Source organism: Ambystoma mexicanum, chromosome 12 (assembly GCF_040938575.1).
Source record: "Ambystoma mexicanum isolate Mex_15411 chromosome 12, UKY_AmexF1_1, whole genome shotgun sequence".
Taxonomy (NCBI): Eukaryota; Metazoa; Chordata; class Amphibia; order Caudata; family Ambystomatidae; genus Ambystoma; species Ambystoma mexicanum.
In genome coordinates, this window is record NC_090936.1 from 923,273,934 (window position 1) to 923,298,674 (window position 24,741).

The window sequence follows — 24,741 nt, forward strand, 5'->3', positions numbered from 1 at the left end:
TTGAAAAGAATAGAAACCCCCCAGCCCCCACTCTCCCTACTGTATAGGCCAGTCAGAAGGCCCGGCCACACGTCGACTGGAGCACCAGCCATCGAAGTCTGTTCTTTCGCAGTCTTCGGCGGTGGTTAGGACGTTATCGTCAAAGAGGGGACTAATATATAAACAACTGGAGGTCGGGAATTCTAACAATTTTGCGTACGCATAAGGTGACCAGCTATCTGGGCGGGGAAAAAACTGAGGGACCTCGACGCAAGAGGGATTTGGGTACACTACATGTCACGTTAGGGATAGTGTTACAAACACGCCCATGTCAACGTCCCCTTTCAATCCTCGAAAAATAAGATGCAATAGTCTGCGGTTACCACTAGATGTCAGACTCTCATGCGATTCCAAGCAGATTCACAAGCATCAGAAAACTTACACTCAAGGTTTCTTCATTAAACAATTATTAATTTAACTGTCAGTTAAATAAGACTTCTTTAGAAGGGAGCAAAACATGTAACACAAAAATACTTCAAAACACATTTAGTTTCTCTAATCAAATGATACCCATTGGGGATGGCACACTGACACTTCCTACACCCTCAGGTGACAAATCGCTAGGACAATGGACATTGATGTGTCACTTGTACATTTAGAGCAATACTTAGCAAAGGTTAGATAGGGGAATAAAAAAGGTCAACAAAAAATTAATAAACTGTCAAGTACTCTTTGAACCCTTCAGTGCAAAGTAAGGGAGTAGTTTCGTACCTGTAACTCCATTTCTCCAGCGTTGGAATCTTTCATAGATTCACATTCTGTGAATATTTCCTGTCTTCAGGCTGGGAAACCCTGGTAACTTTAATATAGCAGTTTTCCTATGGAAAACTTCGACACAGAGTGTCCCATCAATGTCTTTATGGGTGCTTTAGGTTGCACCAATAGGACGTCTAGTATAAATAGCCCTGCCCACTGCGGCTTCCCTTCGGATTTTAACCTCACCAAAAAAGAGGAACCCGAACAGCAAGTTTGCCTGAAGGGGAAGGCCGGGGGGCACATGTGAATCCATTGGATCTTTCATGGATTCTGTTAGGCAACGTTTGTATGCAGTACCATTTGGGACCACTACACACAACTAGTACTACAGGTGTAAGCAAATCAACCTTTGGTAGAAGTCTGTAATACACAGCTTTGGTAGCGGGCTGAGCAGTCAGGATTATCTCAAGAGGGGAATGTGAGCAGTAATAATGACACAAAGGTCTACAATCACAGGTGTTCAAATAGATTTACACTCAAGATTGCTTTGATAAAAACATTAATAAGTATCTGTCAGCTATAAAACATTCATTAGAAGGAGGCAATTATATAATAAAACACATTATTCTTAGACAGTGCAAATACTTTGAGTTCACCAGATGAGTCAATTCAATAGGCTAGACCAAAGTCAATGGGCTAAAGTCTTGGATAGGATAAAGAGGTTCTGGTAAGTAAACGGTAAAGTCTCTGCACAAGTTCTCAGCAGTAGTTTGTAAAAAGAATCATCATATGTTGGGTCACAAGCTGCAGCAGAGTCGACCACTGGACGAAGGAACCTAAGAAGAGCTTGAAGAGGACGGCTACTGCAACTTCTGGACTGTTGGTTTGCCGGTGGAGCCCTGCTGCAGGTCATAATCGCCAAGTTTGCATCGACAGAGAAGCCCTGCAAGGACAACTTCTCCGTTTGAGTTGGTAGGACCAATCAACTCCCAAGTAAGCCACCCGGACACCCATCTCAGAGCTGGTTGAATTTCCTCAGAGTTGCTACAGGAAACCATAGAGCCAGGGAGAGCAACACTAGTTTGTGTGCTTTGCTTACAGCCACCGGAATTGAAGTTTGCCTGCTTTGAGCTGTACCAGTCCCTGCGCAGTGCAGGAGTCCCCCGACATCCTCCCTCTTGTCCCCACGACTGAGGCTCACGAACAGTGAGATCTGCAGGAACCAACGTCTTCAGCTGCATCTTTTTCTTCATATTAAAGGTACTGTGCCAACCAGATTGAGAGAACTTAACTCTCGCAGTGAAAGTTTGTGGAACTTTTCCAACTTGCAGGCCTAATCAGCTTGACACCCAACATATGATTCTTTTTCGTACAAACTACTTCTGAGAACATGGGCAAAGACTTTACCGTTTACTACAACAACTGCTCTTTCCTATCCAAGACACGAGCCCAGTGACTTTGGCCTAGGCCTATTGAACTGAATCGAGTCCTCTAGTGAACTGAAGCTATTTGCACTGCCTAAGAAGGTATTTGTGATCTATTCTATTAACTTGGGCCTTTTTTACTCCCATTCAAAGCAACTGAAATGCCATTTCGCTCCTATTTCAGGGGAGCCCAATTTACCCAGAAACGTATTGGTTTGGTATTGAAATGTGTTTGTGTAGAATATTAAGTTGCCTCCTTCTAGTGAAGGTTTTCTAAATTGAATAAATGAATAAGTGGTTTACCAAGAAACCTTGAGTGCAAGTGTCTACCTGAATCACTGTGATTGTAAGACCTCAGTAACATCCTTGCACTGCTCACATTCCCTCTTGAGATACGCCTGGCTGCTCAGCTCTCTACCAAAAACTGTTGCAGACTTAGACCAAAGGTTGGTTTGCTTACACCTGTTGTCCTAATTGTATGTGGTGGTCCTAGAGGGTACTGCATGCCATTCTGCCTAACAGTAGTTCATTGTAAAACCACTGCCACCAGCCATTCAGAGGGGGGCGGGTAACATTTGACTGTAACATGAGTAACTAGACAAAACGGCATTCAGAGTACTTTGAAGTAGGAGCAAAAAGGCATAGGTTAATAAAAAATCAAATAAAGACCACCACAAATCTTAGACAGAGTTCACCAGAGGAGTTGATTCAATGCAATAGGTTAGGCCAAAGTCTTGTATAGGATAAAGCAGTTCTGGTAGTTAAATGGAAAAGCCTTTGCCAAAGTTCTCAGAAGTAGTCGTATGTTGGGTCACAAGTTGATTAGGCCTGCAAGTTGCAAAAGTTCTAAGCACTTTCGCAGTGAGCAGTAAGTTCTCAGACAGGTTGTCACACGGGGAGAAAGGGGGACCTCTTTGTGTAAGACGGTTCGGAGGATAGATGGGAGCAATTAGGATGCGTTTCCCAAACCTTCTCAACCTCCTCATTACACTAGGAATGACGGGTAACAGAGGAAATGCGTACATGAGTGGTAAATCCCAGTCCACTCCTCTTACAAGAAATTTCCTGGAGCAGTACAGTTCACACTTCCGGTTGACACTGGTCGCTAACAGATCCACTTGAGGGGTTCCCCAAAGGGCGAAGATCTCTTTAAGGACTTCCTGAGCCAGTTCCCTCTCGAGAGACTGCTCTGCCTGCTCAGATCGTCCACCGCCGTGTTCGCCTCTCCGGCTAGGTGAACAGCTGATAGGGAGATTCCCTCTTGAATTGTCCAGTACCAGCGCTGTATTGCCTCTCTGCACAGTGGCAGGGACCCTACGCCTCCACTCTTGATTTTGTGCATGGCCACTGTCTTCCATCATTATCAGGACATTCATTCCCCGGATAGAGGGCAGGAAGGCCTTCAGAGCTAGTCTGATTGCCCTCAGCTCCAAAAGATTGATGTGTAGTTTGGACTCTGATGGATACCAACGAACGCCGACTTTCAGATCGTTGGCATGGGCTCCCCAACCCGTGACTTAGGCGTCCGTCACTGTTAGGACAGTTTTTCTTAAGTCCAACTAAGGGTTTAGTAAAACCAGTCAACTGAGGCAGTACAAGACTCCACTCTTAGTATAAGGCTGTACCACCCGAGTTCATGGTAGCGTAGACAGAGCAGCCAGGCTCATCTTAGGAGGGAGAGAGGGCTGTAGAATCAGTACAAGTAAAATCGTAATACAAATGATCCAAAGAAACACTGAAACACTTTGAATTGGAAAAATAAAGTATTTAACTAAGGGTAGGCCCAGATAAATCCAGGAGTAAGTGAGCACTAAAACATTATATGAAATCACAGTATAAAAACACAACACTATACTTGAAAGTACACAGACCCAAGTATACACCTTATTTGACGTACCCAACAGTCTATGGAAATCAAAACCTTTTCATACACTTTCAGTATAGGCCAAGCCTATTCTTGGGGAGTAAAAAACAATGGTTACTTTTTACAATTACTTTCAGTAATACAAGGGCAGTAGAATAATGATTTTCAGTACTAATCACTTAGTCAAATGGACAATATACTTGGTTAATAGTGGAACACTTATTCTAGGTGCAGTAAAAACCTATAACTACTTTTGTGATAACAGTTCTAATAGGTGCATAAAATCTAATGATGTAATATACAATTACAGGTTCTTTCGAAATCAGCGGACCACAGATCGAGATAAGCAGTAACTCTTGTAACTTATTTTTGGGATGGCACAAAGCCAGCTCAAGGTAATTAAAACCCACATACTTTAACCTCACAATGAAGGGGAAAGTAAAACCCAATGTTACACTTTACTGAAGGACAAAGTTATTCTAGGTAGGCAACAACCTAATTCAGACTCATTAAAGACAGGCTAGCAGCAAGTCAGGGGAAGCAAGACCCAGTGGGGGGACTCATACAATTATCCTCAAATGACTAATCTGGTGATACCAACACTTTAGTTTTGCAAAGAGGCACAACCTAATCACAGGAGCGTAAAATACCTTCACATCTACTTTCTTTAGACTGGCCAAACAGTTGCCAAGGAAGAAAAGATGTTAACCATACGGATAAGAATAGTGCATCACACATTCAAGATCAGTAAGAACTTTTGTAACTGTTAGAATTACAGTTAACAACCAACTCTTTACAAGTAACTTTTAAACTTATTTTCTTTTCTAGGCAAAAGTCCCAATCCTTTCAAAGTCGTTCGCTTATTCTTGGAACATGAGTGTTCTCCATGGTAGAAGGGGGTCACTAGGACTAGTGACCAACAGGTAGTGTCAGAATAGGTTCTTTAGTAGCAAAAGTCAGAGTTCCTTAGGAAAACTGGGCAAACAGCCAGTACTTTACTTTAGAGTTAGAAGAGGGTCCAGGGGCTTCGCAGAAGACACCTTAGCAGGATTCTAGCAGTGGGACTGGGTGCACTGGATGAGGCCTCCCCATCACAGAAAACAACCCACAGCAATACAGAAATCTCAACCAGCTTAAGGTAAGTACATACCCAAGCCAACACAGTACCTCAGCATTGAAGATTTTGCAGCAGGAGAACTTCAGGGTCTGCAGCCAAATACCAGGTCAGTGGATTCCTTTTTGTGGTGACTGAAAGCAAGACCTCAGAAGGGACTTTGCAGCAGGGTTCGATGAAGATGGCTCTAGGCAAGGTTTCCCCTTGCGGCTGAATGCGGTTCTACGGATTTGGTGCCTTTTCAAGGAGCACAGAAGACAAAATTGCAGTTGAATTCTCGTCGTTACAAAGGGCCAGCACTCTGTTGAGGGGACTTTGCAGACTCGATTTGCGTCTCTGGAGATCCACGAGGATGCCCACGAGGTTTCAGCAAGATTCGGAAGACTGCACCGCACGATGGCTTGAGGTCCCCAGGGTATTCCAGCAACGCATGGGGTGGCTAAAAATGCAGGTCTTCTTGAGTCTAGTGAGTCTCACCAGGCTCTGGGTCAGGGTTGTCGTTTTCGGAGTGCCCAGGTCGATTGAAAGGAAGGGCTACAGAAGGCTCCGGTGACACAGCATGCTCTCTGGTCACTGAAAATCGTTTCCACTGCTTTTCCTTAGTCATCCTCTTCGGTTTAAGTTCCAGTGGTCGACATGCCTTCAGCTTCCAGGTTTGCAGTATTTATCAGGAATTACAGCACAACCTCTGCATTCTCTCCCTGCATTTTACAAAAAGGGGCGGTCTGGTTGTCCAATCAGGACAGCCAGCCCCCCCCCCCCCCCCCCCCCACTGGGATTTGTCCCCATTCATGCAAGGCGTAAGGCAAAGGGCTGGAGAGTTTTGGACTCCTCCCTCACTTCCTGCCCACACAGACAGACTGGAGCCTGGGCGGAGAGTCCAGGGGACTCACGCCAAAGATAAAAATCACACAAAGGAATTTCCTGCCCTGGATGTCAGCGGAAGGAACAAGAAACGACAAGCAACACCAACATGGTGAAAAAAGACGACCAGGGCCATTTTGGTAAACTGGACACCCTTAGGTCCCTTTACTGCAGCTGTTTGCACAGCCCGCAGTAAAGGTGCACCAAATTAATACAAGGCATCACTGCCACCAGCCATTGAAGGTAAGCTGGTCCCTGTAATAGAATTGTTAGTTTTAGTGTGAAAGGGGATACATTTTATCTCCCCAGCACTCTATATAAGGTGGGGTGTGCTGGCTTCACAGAATAAAATGTAAAACAGGACCCAAAGATCCTTTCTACCCTTGCAAACTGTAGTTCACCCAAGGTTAGCAAAATAAAGTAAAGGGGAGCCCATAGCGCACCCCAGCACAAACAGGCACTTATTGTCAATAAGTTGTTAAAGATGATAACTTTAAAAAGACACAATGGAGAGTCTAAAAAAATGACACCATAAAAAAAGTTAAAGATTGGGGGGGCGTGGCTTGGAGTCATGGCAGTCGGCATGGCTCTGCAAGAGCTCCCGGCTGATGACGCGCACCTTTTAAGAATGCCCCGGGGAGACAGTTTTCTACACAGGCTTGCCAAGATTCGGGTAGCGGAACTCCCACGGCAGCCCCCGGTAGTCTCTGGAGCCGGGAAACGGCCAGATTAAGCACTACGCCGGACCCGAAAGGGGAAGTAGCAGAGGAGTCCGCGGAGTACAAGATGGCAGACTCCTGATGGGTCGTTAACCCAGTTGCATCGTACCAGCAGCACTCCTCACACAGGGCATCGCCGTGCCCCCCCCCTCCCCCTGTGCCCCATAGCGGCTCCCCGTCGGGTCTTGGAGCAGAGCACACCCACACAGAGGTCGCCACATCGCCTGGAAAGCGCGTGGGGCACCTGAGCTGGTGAACCCGGAGGTGGCGGGGGCCAACTGGCCGAGCGAAGATCCTGCAGCCGGAGGTGTTAGCTGCGGTGAAATGCCACCCCCCCCTTGCTGGGAGGGACGGCGGGCGAAAAGTCTGGGAGCCGCGGTGGGCTGGCCGCACGCTGATCCGGTCCTACCCATCTGCGGGACGCACAACCGCCAGCAGAGGCCGTCTGGAGGCCCTCCGGAGTCGGCACCTCGTGGAGTCCATGCCCGAGCGTGGAGGTTAGGCGGGAGCGGCGCTACCTCGTAGGGCCTTGTAAGGCTGCATCACAGGACTCCAGGAGGAAGAGGCGGAGCTGCCTGATCCCGAGGGAGGTCGGCTGGGGACAGCAACCGCACGCAGCCCAAGCCTGAGAGCGGAGCGATGTTGGGGCGCAGCCCATCACAGCGGCCCGCTTGGTAGCAGAGCCTGCTCCCTACCCCCCAGCGGAGGATCGGGCCACTGCACCACAACAGAGGAGTCCAGTCCAGAGGTGGGTGCGGCATCCCTGTTGGCCCAACGCCCCCAGCTGTGGAAAGCAGAGGCGGTGGCCCGAGCCTCGCCCCGCATTAGTCTGTCACAGGCAGTTGCCCAGCAAAGCCCAGACAAGAGGGGCTGGAGCCCAGTGGGAGCAGAGGCAGACTCCCGGGCCTGAACTGGGATCTCCGTGTAAAGCTGGCGCATCCCTCCACCTGGGCCAGCAGTGTGAGCAGCAGATGCCAACAGCTGTAAAGGCCATCCGGGGATTTCAACTCCACAGGATTCACTCCCTGGGAGCAAGTGCAGCCGGAGGCGGAGTGGTTCAGGGGCTCAAACCAACGCTAGAGTGGTGGCGCTCCGAGGGTGCCAAGGCACACAATCCAGAGGAGAGTACGGCAGCCTGGCGGGCGATCAGCCACAGGCAGCCCCACCACATCAAGTGCCAGATGGGGGTCGCATGATCTCCCCCTCTCCCCCAAAGCAGAAGCGCAAATACGTCCGGTTAATACTGGCCGGAAAGCGCCCCCCCCCCCCCCCCCCGGGCTTGGAGCTCCACCGCACCCCATCTGAATCAGCTGTGCCAGTAACCTTCTGGCGGGCACAGGAGCCGGCAGAGACAAGCCCCCCCCCCCCCTTCCTCTTCGGACTGCACCTCAAGGCCAACAGGGCGCTGAACACTTGCTAGACTCCCAGCCTGACCCCACCATAGCTAGAAAGTTCAGCAAGCAAACTGACATCACAACCCTCTTATCCACTCCGGCCACAGACAGACCCAGGAAAGGGGAGCGCCTAGAGACGGGGGGAGACAGGCGCTGAAAACACACGGGCCACAACCCCAGGGAGACCAGTCGGCAGCGGTCACAAAATCGGACCTCCAGGAGCTGCTCGCGGCACTAAGGAGTTTCAGAGAGGGACGGAGGAAGTGAAAGGCACAATCACAGCGCTTGACACAAGAGTGGGGGGGGGACTGGAAACTAGGACAGCGGAAGCGGAGAAGGAACAAGTTACTTACCTGTAACTGTTGTTCTCCAGCATGGGTCTGGCATGGATTCACATGCTCATGAATATTCCCAGTTGTCAGACCGGGAATCCTCGGTATAGCAAAAAATAAATCAGTATCAGTTTCTTTTCTGATCTGTCTTTCTTAGTAGTAACCAATCACTGGTCTCTGGGTCATACTGCCCCCAGCCAATGACTGCCCTCTCCCTAAGCCCCGCCTCTGGCAGCCATCCTCAGATTTGGTAGCACGTAAAATGGCAGTATGACCAAGTGAAGAGCAGCAGAGGGGTAGGCAGGAGGGTTCGCATGTGAATCCATGCCGGACCCATGCTGGAGAACAACAGTTACAGGAAAGTAACTTGTTCCTTCTCCAGCATGGGGTCTGGCATGAATTCACTTGCTCATGAATAAGAATACATAGCAGTACACACATGCACAACCACGGGAGGTGGCAAAAGGCTCAACATTAAGCAATACAACAACTCAACATTAAGCATCTCTGGAGTCCCGATCGACGCAGTAGAATCTTGTGAAGGTGTGCGTTGACCTCCACGTCGCTGCCCTACAGATGTCCAGCAGGGGCACACCAGACAGGAACGCTATGGTAGCAGCGATCGCTCTGGTCGAATAGGCTCCGACGGCCGGGCAATGGTCGGTTTGCCAACCGGTGACAGTGCTTGATGCAGCCGGAGAGCCATCTGGAAATGGAAGTCTTCGAGAGAGCCTTCCCTTGATTCACAGTCACAAAGTTCACAAACAGCTGTGATGTCTTCCGAAAACTCTTTGTGCGGTCCACGTAGAACTTCAGCGCTCTAGCTACGTCCAGCGAGTGCAGAGTCCTTTCAGCCGGCGACGAAGGAGATGGGAAGAAAACTGGCAACACCAAGGTTTTGTTGAGGTGGAAGTCCGAAGGCACTCTGGGCATGAAGGAGGGGTGCGTCCTCAGCACCACCCTTGTGTCTTGAAACATCAAGTATGGCGGCTTGCAAGATAGGGCCTGGATCTCTCCCACTCGTTGTACGGAGGTGGTGGCCACGAGAAACGCTGTCTTCCACGACAAACTTCAACGGTGCCGAATGCCTAGGCTCAAATGGGGGGCCCCCCCATGAGCCTGGCCAGCACCACGTTGAGCCCCCACGCAGGGGCCTTCACCGGTGGGAATGATCAGAACAATCCTTTCATAAATTCCTTCACCAGTCGATGAGATCACAAGGACGCCCGTCCCGTAGTTCTGGTGTATCGTGAGATGGCGGCCAGATGTATCTTGATGGAAGTGTGAGCTAATCTAGCCTTGGCCAATGACAGTAGGTACGGCAATACTTGGGGGGCCGTAATCCGCAGAGGGTTAATCTTCTGTGCACGGCACCAGACACAGAACCTCTTCCATTTATGTCCGTAGCACGAGAGTTGAGGACGCCCTGGCCTTTGCAAGAACCTCTCTGCAGTCGGCCGGGATCTCGTACCCTCCAAAATCTAGTGCTGCAGGAGCCAGCCCTGCAAGTTCAGCGACTCCGGGTTGTGGTGAAGAATGGCACCTCCTTCTATGGAGAGAAAGTCTGCGTCCGTCGGCAGCTTGACTGGTGTGGACATTGACAAGTCCAGAAGGTCCGGGAACCAGATCTGTCTTGGCCACGCCGGTGCGACGAGGATCATCCTGCACCGGGACCTCTTGAGCTGGTTGATGAGCTGGAGCAGCAACGGCAGCGGAGGGAACACAAAGAAATAGGCCGTACCAGGGGAACGAGCAAGCATCGCCCATGCTCCTCGGCTGGGGGACCTGCTGGCGAACCTCCGGCACTTGGAATTTGTCGCTGTCGCGAAGAGATCGATTTGGGGTTCGCCCCATCGTCGGAAGAGTCGATCCACTTGATCCTGGCATAGTTTCCACTCGTGGCACGAGCGCAGCTCTCTGCTGAGAGCGTCGGCGGTTGTGTTTTTTATTCCTGCCAGATGAAGAGGCACCAGAAACATCCCTCGGGCGACGGCCCAATGCCACAGACCCTGGGCTTCCTTGGATAGGGCCGGGGATCTGGTTCCGCCCTGCTTCCGGATGTAGAACATCGTGGTGGTGTTGTCGGTGAAGATCCTCACCACCTTGCCCTTGAGGGACGGAAGAAAGGACCTGAGGGCCCAGAACACTGCGCAGAGCTCCAAGATGTTGATGTGGAGTGACTTCTCCTCCGGGAGCCAAAGGCCTCTCGCGTGAAGATCTCCGGAGTGCGCTCCCAAACCTTCCAGGGAGGCGTCCATCACTGTCACCTGGTGAACTGGGGTCTGAAAGTCCGTGCCCGCCGACAGATTAGAGCGGGTACCCCACCACCGGATCGCCTGACGGAACGTCTTGTTGAGGGATCCTGTCCTCGAAGCTGCCCATCGACTGGACACAGCGGGCGTCTAGGAACTCTTGTAAGGGGCGCATCCGAAGCCTGCAAAGTCGCACCAGATAAATGCAGGACGACATCATCCCAGAGGAGGGACTGGATAGATCTTACCCTGGCCATGTCCGTGGCCAGCAGACACTGCACCTTGCCCAGAATGGTCCTGGTCCTTTCCTCCGACGGCGAGGCCAGCCGCGCCACTGTGTCGAGCTTGGCTCCCAGAAACAGGGCAACTTGCGACGGAACCAGGTGGGATTTTGGAAAGTTGATGGAGAATCCCAGGTCCGTGAGCAGCTGGACAGTCTTCGCAGTGTGCTCCACGGCGAGCTTCCTTGTCCTTGCCCGGATCAGCCAGTCATCCAGGTAGGGGTAGACGTGGATCCCCGGTAGGCGCAGCCGCGCCGCTACCAGTGTGAGGCACTTGGTGAACACCCTGGGTGCCGACTTCAATTCGAACGGGAGGGCCTTGAACTGGTAGTGCCGCCCTTGGACCACGAACCTGAGGAACTTTCGGTGTCTTTTTAGAATGGGGATGTGGAAGTACGCATCCTCCAAGTCAAACGACGACAGGAAATCGCCCTCCTCCAGCTGTCCCAGCACGTGCTGGAGGGTGACCATCCGGAATTCTGTGCCTTGATGTACTTGTTCAGTCATCTCAGGTCCAGGATGGGGCGCCATCCTACTGTCTTCTTTTTTACGAGGAAGTACCTAGAGTAAACTCCGGAGCCCCGAAGCCTCTTTGGGACGGGCTCGATGGCACCCTTCTTGAGCATCGCCCTTACTTCCAACAGTAGTTGAGGGACGTGATTTTCCTTCTTGGCCACGGGTGGAACGGGAGGGCACTTCTGAAACTCGAGGGTGTGCCCTTGGGCCAGGGCGTCCAGCACCCAACGGTCGGTGGAGATGGACTCCCACACGTTGACGAACCTCGCCAGCCGGCCTCCCACCGGGGTGCTTCGGCAGGGGCCCGACCCCACAGTCAGTTCAATCTTGTTTGGAGGCCGCCTTGCCTCCTTGACCTCCCCGTCGACGATGACGGGCACCACCTGACTTGCCGCGTCCCCTGTAGGCTTCCTAGGACGAAGATCTTGCCGCTTGGCGGTACGTGGAGGAGCCACTGCCGGATCCCTTGGAGGCACCTGGTCTGCCTCCGGAGCTCCGAAAGGACAGCCGTCGCTGTTGGAGCACTCCCAGTACCCAGGCAGTCTCCGTGTCTGTCTTGATGGCCTGAAGGGGGCTCATCAACCGCCTTCCCAAACAGGTTGTTCCCGTCGAAGGGCATGTCCAAAACCTTGGTTCGTACGTCCTGGCGGAAATCCGTCGCCTTGAGCCATCCTCGTCGTCTCAGGCAAACACTGTTGCCCAACTGACGGAAACCGGTGCCGGCGATGTCCGTTGCCAACGTGATGGCGTGGTCCGAAGCAATCTCACCTTCCTGTAGGATTTCAAGAGCCTCAGCCCTTTTGGCGTCCGGAAGGAAGTCCAACAGAGGGGCGATTTAGAACCACAACTCCGTTGTAGCGGGCTACGATAGCGAGGGCGTTCGCCGTCCGGTGGGGAAGTTGATGTCGAGGCCGATGCCCCCCCCCCCAGCTTTCTTCTTTGCCACCGCCGAGAAGACCGGATCCGGGGTAGGTTGCGCCCGAAGGCACTGGGGCAGCGTCTGGGACCCGGTACTTCTCGTACCGGTCCCTCTTTGCCGGTGCCTTGGCAGGGTTCTTGAGGAGGGCGAGCCCCTCATCCCAGAGGTCATCAAGAAGTGGTACAGAGAGGACCGTCTTCCTTTTAGCCTCGCGCCGTTGGTAAAGGAACCCTTCCTTCTCTTCTGGGCAGAGCTGGAAGAGCTCGGATGCCCTGGAAATCATGGCATGAAAGGATCCAATCTAATCGGGCGGGCCCGAGCAGGGGGCAACGGGGGACACGTCCCATCGGCGCCTCCGTCATCTGTATCCGTCGTAGCCGTGTTCGTGCCTGCATCATCCCCGTGGGTAGTAGACCGGGGGAAGGCAGAGCAGGCCGCAGAGGTGGGAGAGATGGTGTAGGATGCGTCCTCTTATGCGGTGGACTTTCCAAAGGTCCTGGCTCCGGTTCCCCCGTCGGGTCTGGCTCAGGTACCTCCATCGGGGGGAGGGGCAACCTTGTCCTCATCTCCGAGCAGAAGGACTGAATCACTGACAAAATGGCTGCAAGGGCTCTTGAGGAACCTCGTCGGCGACACTGTCGCTCGTCGTTGCCCTCGTCGGGATCCCTCCCGATGGCCTGGGCCTCTTCCACGACTTCGATGAGCTCTTCTTCAGAGGTCGTGTCCGTATCCATGATGGCCACCTGCCCCTCCACCTTTCCCAACGAGGACTTCGTGGGGGTCTTCTCAATGGGCCTGAAAGAAGACTCCCTCTGCGGTGGCAGGGAGATTCTGGGTCCTGAGGTCGCCTCCACTGGCGTAGCCTTCACAGGCTGAGCCAGGGCCGCTGCGACATTCTCAATCGAGGTCTTAGCAGGGTGAATTAAGGACATCGTCACCTTCTGGACGTCTGGGGCCTTCACCTTAGTGGGGGGGGTCCGAACCTCGCTCCCCCTCTGCCAGAATCTTCGAGATCGACCGGGGCCTCTCCAGAAGCTTCGCCGGGTTCTTGGACTTCCTCTTACCTGAGCCAGAGCGTTTGCTCGTGGTTGATGGCGCCGGGGAGGATGCGCCCTGCCTGGCAGCCAAGGAGCCCGACCGTTCGGTGCTCCCGGTGCCCGCGGACTCACGGTGCTTGGCCTTTTGTTGGGCCCCAGTCGCCGGGGTGCCCTCACAGGACTTAGAAGACCGCTCAGCCTTTTTTCTTCTCGCATGACGGGCTCTTCCTTTCCAGCCAGTTGGCGAGACGGAGGTGGCGATCCTTCATGGTCCGCTCCGACATGTTCCCACAAAACGCACAGTCCTTCTCTGTGTGTCTTATCCTCATGGAGACAGTAGAGGCATAACGAATGCTCGTCCTCCTTGAAAACATTCTGAAGCTGGCATCCAGGGCAGGTCCTGAACAGCTTCCTGGGCGTCGAGCTTCCTTTCTCCTGGGCCATGTCCGGGGTAGGCCTCGGAACTTCTGGAATCCTCCAAAAGCATAACTCAACGAAATCTTCACTCTTGAGGGGCGTAGAAAGCTCTGAAACGGATCCCCGTTGATCGGATGTAGAAATGGTGGAACTTGAGGCTCTATTTAACCGAAAAATGAGAAAAATCTCCTGAAAAAGCACGAAAACGCAGCAAAAGCTCGAGAGCTACAGCACGAGGACTCCCAACACTTGAACGTGCGGTACAAATCTGAGGATGGCTGCCGGAGGCGGGGCTTAGGGAGAGGGCAGTCATTGGCTGGGGGCAGTATGACCCAGAGACCAGCGATTGGTTACTACCAAGAAAGACAGATCAGAAACGAAACTGATACTGATTTTTTTTTCTATACTGAGGATCCCCGGCCTGACGGGGAATATTCATGAGCATGTGAATCCATGCCAGACCCCATGCTGGAGAACTCCCTATGTTAACACGCTTACGAAATTGAGAAAGGGTCAGACAGACTGGTGGCGCTGGAGGCCAGATGCGAGGCCCTAGAGTTGAAGCAAGAGGACGCAGAGAACCGCTCCCGCCGAAATAACATACGTCTGAGGGGCATACCCTCATCAGTCCCGGACGCCGACCTGGAGAGCTACGTACGAGACCGCTTCCATTTCATTCCAACTCTACAGGACAACCCCCTGGTGATTGACTGGGTCCACAGGACCAGAGCCAGACCCAACCCCTTGGTCCCGCCTGACGTCCTCGCGAGACTGCATTACTACAAGGTAAATGAGGAAATCATGCTGGAAGCTAGAAACTCCCCACGTATCCTGTTCAGAGATGCCTCTATCTCCCTATATCAGGACTTGGCGGCATCGACATTGGCAAAGAGGAAGGCGCTGAAGCCACTTACAGAATGGCTAAGGGGGAAAGGAGTCTAATACCACTGGGGTTTCCCCACTGCACTAATCTTCATCTGGAATGGGAGCACCCGCCACATACGCAACACCCATGAGCAAGGAAAAATTGTTCCCAGATGGGGCGGTGGGGAAGAAACAATGAAGACCCAACCTCCGAGCATGAGGAACGAAAGCCCTCCCACCAGGGCTGGTCATGTGCTGAGAGGCGGCGCCGGAGGATCAGAGGGCCCCCACAAAAAAGCAAATGGCTCAGCAAAGATGGCTAGGGTGCCCCACAGAGCCTCGAGGCGTTACTGGTTGGTCCGAACGTCCCCGACAAATCCCACCACAGAACGAATATCAGGCAAATTAATCTACGGACGTCGCACACACTCAGTTCTCACCTGCTGGCAGCAAAGGCCAGTTGCCCACATCTCAGAAGGCGTTGGCCCAGCGGGAGACCCCCCCCCCCCTTTTTGGTTGATGGCTGGTCCAGAGAACCAAGTTTTGTTGTTTGTTGTTGTTGGAGGGGACATCGGGGTGGGGTCTAATACCAGTAACATGGAGGTCAGTCAATGATATCTACCCACACGAAGTGGCAGAGAAGGGAGGGAGGCAGAAATGAGGATAAGCACTCACGTCCTCAGACATGGGGCCACCTACCACTAATCTAAGCATGATCCCATGGAACGTCCAAAGCCTGAACTTCTCTAGGAAAAGGAAATCCGTGGAACATCGCTTGGCCCAACTAGAGGCGGACATAGTAGGTCTGCAAGAAACTCGCCTCCTGGCTGCAGACGAGCAACGAATCAGGTTCCACAGATTCCCCAAGAGATACTTTGCATCCTGCGGCAAGAAAAAGAGGGGTTGCGATCCTGCTCAGCCAAGCGGTGGCGCTCTCCAAGGTCACGGTCAAATGTGACCCCGAAGGCATATTTCTGCTGATTAAGGGACTCTTGGTCGAACTCCCCATCACCATCGCGGCCATCTACTTCCCAAATGAGGCCCAGGAGCGCTTCTTACACAAGGTCCTCCCAGTGATAATCACCTTTTCCCGAAGGGAAATGACTAATTGACGGGGAGACTTTAATCTTACCCCGGACCCCAATATCGTTAAGTCCCTGCCGCCCACCGAAGTAGACTTTTCAAAAGCGCTGGGACTGGCTGAATTCCTGAGGGGGACGGAGACCGTCGCCGCATGGAGATTGGCTAATGACAAAGCAAGGGACTACACCTTTCTCACACGTCCACAGAGGCCTTTCGAGGATAGACCTGTTCGAGCGTCCTGTTCCCCTGCATTACAGACATCCAAATAGGACCTAGGATCTTCTCAGATCATGCCCCAGTGGTGGCACAGCTACAGAGGGTTTACCAGATCCCCACAAAGGGCCTGGAAGCTGCAAGATTACCTCCTGACGGATATAGCAGACAGTTAGGCGCTCGGAGGCCCTGGCAAACTACTCCACAGAAAACGTGGGCAAAGGTTCCAAATAAGCAATTGTATGGGACGCCATGAAGCCGGTCATTAGGGGGGTGGCTATGAACTGCGCTGCAGCACACAAACGCAGACACCAGCTGAAACCAAAGGAACTAGAAAGGACAGTGGCGGAGAAAGAAGCTTTTCATAAGAAGAGTCGACCAAATCATGGAGTGAGCTCCGGAAAGCAAATGTTGTCCTCGAAATGCACCTGGCGGACTGGACAGCCCGCAGCCTTAACATTTACGAAGCAATATTACTACCTGAACAGCAATAAAGCCAACTGTCTGCAGGTGCAGAAGCTAAAGAAACTGCACACCAGGAATACCATCACAGTCCTTCGGGACAGAGGGGACACCCCGCTGCCTGGACTCCGAAAAGCTAGCCATTATGACCGAACACCATAGGGAGGTGATGTCTGGGAAACCCACGAGGTAGATCTAACCGCAAGGTTCCTGCAATCAGTCCCGAAATTGCCCCGCCACCCACAGATAGAAGCCCTGGAGGAGCCCACCACCCCGGAGGAGGTGGCTGAGGTGATTAAATCTATGAAAAACAGCTCCAGGCCCTGATGGTTTCCCCGCACCATTTTCCAAGAAATACAGCCACATCTTAGCCCCGCAACTGGCCACTCTGTTCAACACCTTCTTGGAAACGGGCTTGGTCACCCCCTCCATGGTGGAATCTGTCACTGTCCTGATCCCAAAACCCGGAACTCTGCTCATCGTACCGCCCCATCGCCCTACTAAATGTAGACGCTAAGATTTTCTCAAAGCTCTTGGCACGTAGACTTGCTGCTCTCCTCCCAGATCTCATACACCCGGACCAGACAGGCTTCATTCCGGGTCGCAGCACCCAGGACAACATTAGACTGACCATTAACGTCATCGAAACAGCCAATAGAACTGGTGAGGAACTGGCAGTGGTGTCACTTGACGACCATAAGGTCTTTGACAGGCTGGACTGGGGCTTTATGGGAGCAACTCTTCAGCACTATGGAGAGGGACCAAAGTTCCGGAAATGGATATTAGCAAACTATCAACAGCCCACTACAATTCGGGCGCAGTCCCCCAAAATTGCGATCACCAGAGGAACCCGCCAAGGATGGTCCTTATCGCCCCTCATATTCGCGTCATCAATGGAGCCGTTAGCTGCCAGCATCCACCAAAGCCCCAACATCCAAGGCTTAAAACACAAGCAGGAGAAGTACAAAGCCGCCCTGTACGCGGACGATGTGTTAATGACGCTGACCCACCCAAGCGCATCAGTCGCTGCGCTAGAGGGGTTGGAGCCTTCAAAGCTGCTTCCGGGTTCACAATCAACCCCAAGAAGTCAGTGGCCTTAGGCATCAACATGCCCAAAACAAAGTCAGACCCGTCACCAGCTGGCCTCCCAATCCTGTGGGCCAAAGCACATCAGAGCTACCTGGGCGTCCAACTTCCCAAGTTGGCTGAACACACATATAAAGGTGAATTTCCCATCCGTATTCAAGGACCTGCAAGCGGCAAAAACAAGAAATCATGGATGGGGAGGATCACAGCACTAAAAATTAATTTGATCCCCAGACTGCTCTAGCAGAAACTCCAAGCCAGCATTATGAAATTTAACTGGGCGGAGAAGCCACGAGTATCCAGGAAAATCATGCTAAGGAGCTCTGGCAGCTTGGGGGCACCGGAGGTTGAGAGATCCTGCTTGGCCACCCAGCTCTCAGCGGCATTCACGTGGCAAGCGTTTACCAACAAACCCTGCTGGCTCAAGCTGGAGGAGGACTGGAGCTGCTGTGTGGTAGGGAGTCCAGTGGACATCACAGGGCCTAAAAACCCGCCGAACGCTGGCCTGCTTACATCAACCTGGAACACAGTTAATAGCTGGAGGCAGGCGGCCAGGAAATGGAAATGCAGGGGCTCAGCAGGCCCGCTCTCCCTGATCTGGGACAACCTGGACTTCACCCCTGGGGTGGGGCAGGGGGCCTTCGCCAGATGGAAAGCATGAGGCCTGAAGTGGGTCGCAGACTTATTCGACGGCGACGCCCTGCTCAAGGAAATTCCAGGTCACGCAAATAGAGAGATTCCGATACACCCAACTGCATCACTGGATTTCGCAACAACCAATTAGAACACGGGGACACAGAACTCACGGCACTGGAACAAATGCTAACAACCAACCCGCCCAAAGGAAAGATCTCGTCCCTATATAAGCTACTAGACAGGTGAGAGAGACATTGGTAAGTAACTAGATATGGCTAGCTAGAGTCGCATCTGGACGAGAACCCACAAATCCTCGAAATGTGTCACAAATAAAGAGGGGGCTATCAAGGTCTGCTACAGGTGGTACATCACACCAGAAACTCTGCACCAAGTGTGAACCAAGTGTGAACCCCCCCCCCCACCGTCTGCGGAGACACCGGCACGCTGTTCCACCTGCTCTGGACCTCCCCGAAAGCTGAGAGGTTCTGCCGTCTGTCTCACCCGCAGCGCTTCTCGACTCCTATGCCTCTACCTCGGAACCGATGCTGCAGGGGCAGTTCTGATATTCAAACAGTAGCCTGCACGGGTATCCCCATCTGTAGCAGATCTTTTTCGCTTGCAGCCAGGTTGTGATTTTCTGGAGGCGTCTGCGGTTTGCTAAGGTGTATGGTGAGGGGTCCTGAAACAATATGGCAGAGCCACGGAATTCCATCTTTTCCACCTTTCTAGCCACCACTATTATCTCCTCTTTTTGCCGAAAGAAGTGGACCCTAGTCAAGACATCCGGGAGGAGATTCCGCTTTTGCTGGATAGAAGAATACTCGATGGGTCCTGTCCAGGATCAGATCTTCAGAATCCAGAATTTTTAACAAAGTCTTAAAGAGATCCCGCACATATTCAGCGGGGTCCTGGACCCGTCACGGCATCCCTCGGATCCTAAGGGAGTAGTTTCTTACCTGTAACTCCATTTCTCCAGCATTGGTATCTTTCATGGATTCACATGCTTAGAATATTCCCCGTCGTCAGACTGGGAACCCTCGGTACACATATATAGTCGTTTCCTATAGGAAAAAACTTCCGACACTTGTGTGTCCTATCCACATCTACGTCCTCTCCGGGGCCGTCCACGCAAGCCCCGTTGGACGTAATGGTATAAAAGGCCCCGCCCCCGAGGGTCCCGTCAGATTTCGGCCCCTCCAAAGTAGAAAAGGGGAACCTGCTTATGCACATATCTTGCACATTGCAATCCGGGGAGGCTGGAGGGCGCATGTGAATCCATGAAAGATACCAATGCTGGAGAAATGGAGTTACAGGTAAGAAACTACTCCCTTCTCCAGCATTGGATCTTTCATGGATTCACATGCTTAGAATAGATTGTATAGCAGTATCATCGGAGACGGAGGTGAGAATGCAATGTAACTTACTTTTACAAGAAACACTCTCAGTCCAAATATGTATATATATGTGTGTAAGCAGCAACATATTTTCAGATATAAACATATTCATAATACATAAATAAGATCAAGGGAACAAACATAGGCAAGGTAAGAGACAACAGATTCACCGTATTTGGCTTACCTCATTGAAACAGATGGCGCAGCACTGCCCTTCCCATCTGTACCTCATCCGCGTGCTGCCTTTCCAGGCAGTAATGGCGTGTAAACGTGTGTGGCACTGACCATGCCGCCGCCTGGCAGATGTCTGTCAGAGGAATTCCTGCCCATAGAGCCGCGGAGGAGGCTGTCGATCTCGTGGAATGGGCTCTAGGGTACCCTTGTAGGGGTCTCCCGGCCTTGGAGTGACTAAAAGCAATCGCCGAAGAGACCCAACAAGCCAGCCCTTACTTGGAAATTGCCCTCCCTCTCATCGACGGGCCATAGGCAATGAACAGCTGTCTGGTAGTTCTGATATCTTGCGTCCTTTGCAGGTAAAATTTTAACGCCCTTTTGACATCCAGAGTATGAAGGGCTTTTTCCGCCGTCGACGACGGGGACGCAAAGAAAGTAGGAAGGACCAGGGTCGAGTGCTTGTGATAGACTGTCGGTACTTTTGGGATGAAAGTAGGGTTAGTTGATAAAATTACTTTGTCCTTAAAGAATCTCATATATGGAGGAACTATGACCAATGCCTGTAACTCCGACATTCTTCTAGCCGATGTAATGGCAATTAAGAAAGCCAGTTTCCAAGATAGGAACTGCATGGAAGAAGGACATTGGCTCAAATGGAGGCTTCATTAAGGCAGCCAACACCACATTTAACCTCCACGACGGTGGGAACCGTTTCGTAGGGGGGAAGTTCTAAAGAGACCCCTCATGAAAAGTTTCACCAGTCTGTCACTGAATAATGGTGAAGACTGTCTCCTCCTCGTAAACCTTGAAATGGCCGCCAAGTGCACTTTGATGGACGACGATGACAGCCCACTCTCAGCTAGGTGAAGAAGATACGGAAGAATTTGTTCAGGGGTTACTTCTAAAGGCTGAATTTCGTGCTGTGTTTGACACCACGTACAGAACCTTCGCCATTTGCATATGTATGATTTGTTAGTCGAAGGGGCCCTAGCCGCCTGCAGAATTCTCCGGCAATCCGACGAAACTTTCAAGCTGCCAAACTCTGAAAAGTCAGGAGCCATGCTGTTAAGTTGAGGCTGTCCGGATTGTGATGCCACACCGTTCCCTTGTCCCTGGACAGTAGGTTCGGCACTTTCTGGAGAGTTATAGGCTGTTCCAACGACAGATGTAGGAGGTCGGAAAACCATGGTTGTCTCGGCCAATACGGTGCCACTAGAATGACCCGGCATTTGTACCTGCGAATCCCCTGGATTGTCCTCCGTATAAGGGGGAGCGGAGGGAAAGCGTACAGGAATGTCCGTCCAAGGAAACGAGAACGCTTCCCCAAGGGATCCTTTTTGAGGCCATCTGCTCGCAAACTGTTCGCATTTCCTGTTTTCTTTCGTTGCGAAGAGGTCGATTGATGGGGTCCCCCACCTTTCGGAGATTATTTGTAGCTGACCGGTGTCCAGTTCCCACTCGTGTATTTGAGCCATTGTCCTGCTCAGGGAATCCGCTTGCACATTCTTCACCCCCGGAAGATGGTAAGCCACTAAGGATATGTTGTGTTTCAACGCCCAGTGCCAGATCTTTTGAGCTTCCGCCGACAGGGTCCTGGATCTGGTGCCGCCTTGCTTTATCAAGTAGAACATGGCTGTCGTGTTGTCTGTCAGCACTCTTACTTTTGATCCTTTGATATGTGGAAGGAATGATTTCAAGGCCCATCTCACTGCCCTCAGTTCCAGCACGTTGATGTGTAGGTGCAATTCGGTCGAAGACAATCTGCCCTGGGTTTGATGATCGTTCATGTGTGCTCCCCAGCCTGTCAGGGAGGCGTCCGTGATGATGGTGTTCTGAAATTCCGGCTCTTGTAAAGGAACCCCTCTGTCCAGGTTGTGAAAGATTTTCCACCATTGGAGGGATCTGATGACCCCCTCGTCGTCGACGGTTATCCTGTCTGACCACCGGCCCATGGCCTGCTTCCATCTGTCCGACAGGAACTCCTGTAGAGGCCTCATGAACAATCGGCAGTTTGCTACTAGGTGGATGCACGAAGCCATGGAACCGAGGATTGCCACATTTTCTCACGGAAAATGTGCGCCGTAGGCGAAGTCGACTCGTCAGTTGTTCGATCTTCAATATTCTGTCTAGGGACAGTTTCACTATTCCCGAGTGGGTTTCGAATTGAGCTCCCAAGAACTTCAAGCTCCTTGAGGGCTTTAGAGAAGACTTTTCGAAGTTCACTGCGAACCCCAGTCGTTGCAGAAGCTGTAAGGTGGCTTGTACGCTGTTGGTCGACGCTGGGGAGGATCCCCTCACAAGCCAGTCGCCGAGGTACGGGTATACATGATGCCCTCCCTTTCGCAGCCAGGCTGCCACAGGTGCCAAACATTTTGTAAACGTTCTTGGGGAGGACTTTAGACCAAATGGGAGCACTGCAAATTGGTAGTGTGTCTGACCTACCATGAATCTCAGAAACCTCCTGTGTTTTTGACACACCGGAATGTGGAAGTACGCGTCCTGTAGATCTAGTGACGCCAAAAAATCGTCCCTTTGGACGGATCTGATCAGCTCCTGCAGTGTAAGCATTTTGAATTTTTGACTCTGTAGGGTCTTGTTGAGGTCTCGCAGGTCAAGAATAGGGCGCCATTTTCCGTTTGGTTTCTTTACCACAAAACACCGTGAGTATACCCCTAGGCCTTTCTGCGATGCAAGGACTAATTCGATGGCACCTTTCTGTAACATGAGTTACTTCCTGCCGCAAGATGTTTAGATGTGGCTGGGATAGGTGTATTGGTGGACATTTTGGAGGTTTGCATTTGAACAGTAGGGAATGTCCGTACCTCACATTGTCCAAAACCCACTGATCTGTTGTGATGGTCTCCCATTCCTCGATGCAGCTTGACACTCTTCCTCCCAGAACGGTACGCTTCCCGTCATTGTTGGTCTTTGTTTGCTCGTCGACGACAAATAAGTTGGTCGTCTCTTGGAAGACTGGAAGTTTCTGCGCCGGCTTGAGGTCTGAGAGGCGCGTCTATATCCTTGGGAAGGATACGCCGCCGATCTACCAAAAGATCTATCCCTGGTTGCTGAGAATCTTGAGTTTCCAGATGCTCCTCTAAAGGGACGAAAAGAACGAAAGGGCTTACTGCTCTGGAGAGAACCCAACGAGCGTGCTGTATCTGAGTCCTCCTTCATGCCCTTCACAAGGCCTCGTCCACCTTTTCTCCGAAAAGAAGATCACCTTCGAAGGGCATGTCCAAAACTTTATACTGTACTTCGGGTCTGAAGTTGGTGCACTTAAGCCAAGCCTGGCATCTTAGAACAACTCTGTTATTTATTTGTTTAAAACCCGAATCTGCCAGGTCCACCACTATGTTAATAGCATGATTAGATGCTTCTTCGCCTTCTCGAACTAGGGACATAGCCGTTCTTCTATGTTCTTCCGGGAGGTGGTCCAGAATAGGTGCCAGTCTGTGCCACATCTCCCTGTCATAACTGGCCACAATCGCCAGGGAGTTAGCTGCTTTCACTGTAGAGGCCCCCACAGAAAGAACCTTCTTACCAAACACGTCTTGGCGCCTCATTATCTGGAGGGGTAGAGCATTTATGTTGGGCCTTTGCTTTTCTCGTCGCCGCCGACGACACCACCGAGTCCGGTGTAGGCTGAGCCGAAAGACACTTCGGTGTAGAGTCTGGTACTTTAAATTTCTTTTCAATGCGGCCTTTGACAGCAGGCTCAGAAAATGGGTGACGCATGGTTTGAACACCTTTCCAGACATGGTCTAAAATGGGTATTGAGAATATTGAGCGTCTACTCTTGCCCATATGGTCAAAGAGAAAACAGTCCTTTTTCTCCTCCTGTTGGACCAGGCCAAACTCCTTGCACGCTTTTTCCATCATGGAATGAAAAGCACCTATATCGTCCGGTGGTGACGGATGAGTGGGACTCTTTGGTGTTTCCATTTCCACATCCGACACCCAGGATGGATCCCTAGATGGTGAGAGGGATATATCTGACGCTGACCCATGATCAGATAGGGAGTCCGAAAGCTCACCTTCCTCCTGGACTGCTGGAACAGGTGGAACCCCGATCGATCTGGTTGGGCGGCGTGAAGGGCCGGGCTCGTCGACGGGGGGTGTCGACGGTACAGGTGGAAGCCTTTCGTCCAGCGATTTCAGCAGCGAGTGTAAGGAGGACAGTACCTCCATGGACAGGGTCGCCTGAGAGCTTGGAGGTTGAGTAAACACCTGAGAGCAGGTTGCTCCTGATGGAAACCTGGCTCGTAGACCGAGGTCCTCAGGGCTCACAATTCTGAAGCCGTCGTCTTCTTTCGAGGCAATTGACGCTGCCTGTTCCTGTAGCAATGTGTCAGGCAACCCCTTATCGAATACTTCTGGTCTCCAGGCCAGAACTTCCGTCGACGAGGACATCGTCGCCGAGGTCGTCGCTGGGTTGATGACCGGTGAAATCGAATGCGTCAGAGGCAGTGAGGACACCGACTGGTTCGCTGTCGTCGACGTTGGGCCTGCAGGTGGTTTAGGCGGTCCCGCCTTCACAGCGCTCTCCCTGCGTTTATCCGAATCTCTACTCGTGGCTGATCTGTGTTGATCGCCCGAGGAGGATTTAGGCCTTTCCTTTCTTCGACGAAGTTGACGACGATGTCTTTCTTGCAGAGTCTGTAGAAGAGTCCTTAGAAGAGGGACTTCGTGGAACGTCCTTTTCCACAGGTCGTGACTTCTTAGCCGGAGGTTCCGACGAAGTTGGGCGTCGAGGGGCTCCTGATGTTTTCGCAGAGGGCACGCTGCGCACAGAGCCCACTTCTGACCGAGGGTACGCTCCCGCACCGTCATTTAACCAGGATACCAGCAGTCGATTTCGATCCTTCAGGGTTTTCTGGGAAAAACCTTTACATATTTCACACTGGTCTGCCGAGTGGTGAGGGTGGAGGCAATAAATACAGTCTAAATGGCCGTCCCCC

General features: G+C 51.9%; 1 protein-coding gene across 1 annotated transcript in view; it reads right to left on the reverse strand.

The window, feature by feature from the left end:
- CCT2 (chaperonin containing TCP1 subunit 2) overlaps window positions 1-24,741 on the reverse strand; it is a 404,766-nt gene that overhangs the window by 152,091 nt on the left and 227,934 nt on the right. The window lies entirely within an intron of this gene.